This window comes from Dromiciops gliroides, chromosome 2, assembly GCF_019393635.1.
Source record: "Dromiciops gliroides isolate mDroGli1 chromosome 2, mDroGli1.pri, whole genome shotgun sequence".
Classification (NCBI taxonomy): Eukaryota; Metazoa; Chordata; class Mammalia; order Microbiotheria; family Microbiotheriidae; genus Dromiciops; species Dromiciops gliroides.
The window spans coordinates 679308788-679309616 of record NC_057862.1 but is presented as its reverse complement, the minus strand read 5'-3'; positions in this window follow the sequence as shown (position 1 = coordinate 679309616).

The window sequence follows — 829 nt, the reverse complement described above, 5'->3', positions numbered from 1 at the left end:
ACAGTGCTATGATCTGAACCCACGTTCAAATCTAGTTGTAAGAATCAAAGCACCACCAACCTGCTGAGAGGGTCATTGTGAGAACCAGGGCAATGCCCCCTGAAAAAAAACAAAAACATGTGACTAAGCATCTGGAAGCTACCACCTGTAAATCTTGTCTATCAATGCTATCAGCCAATTAGCTTGGAGTTGTGTGTGTAGGGACCCACACCTGGGCAGGCCCGAAGAGGGCTTCTGCTTGAGAGAAGGGGGGATAAGGGCTGTCCTTTGGAGGTCAGGACAGGAGCAGCAGCAGGTACAGGGAGCTAGGGTCTTTTCTTTCTTTCTCCACGTGTTCTCTTTATTAACCCCTAATATACTTTCATAAATACTTAATGCCCAAAAATGGGTGCTACACATTTCTAATTTAAGGCGACCACTCATTAGATTTTTAGACAGCACAGTTAGAATTTTTAAGCTTCGTAGATGGTGGACCACAAAGAGGAAAGCTGAACCCTAATCTGCTGATCTTCTAGTTGGGTAAGAAATTATCCTCTATTTCCGATGTGCTGTCCCTTTAAGTTTTAAGTTAGCTGCTAACTATCTCCTAAGTACCTTTTTTCTAATTTTAGCCTCCTATTTCCACTCTTATTTACCTTTACTTTTTCCCATTGTGTGGGACAATTATGGATTTGAGTCAGATTAAACTCTGAGGATGGAGTATGAAGGATACGTAGCCCCGCCCCCACCCCCCCAATAGCAAGCCTCTTGTTAATTGCTTGTCAAATTCTCACTGTCTCCTTTAAGTTTTATTGTTGAGATAATGGACTTGGGACAGTTCTGTAAACTT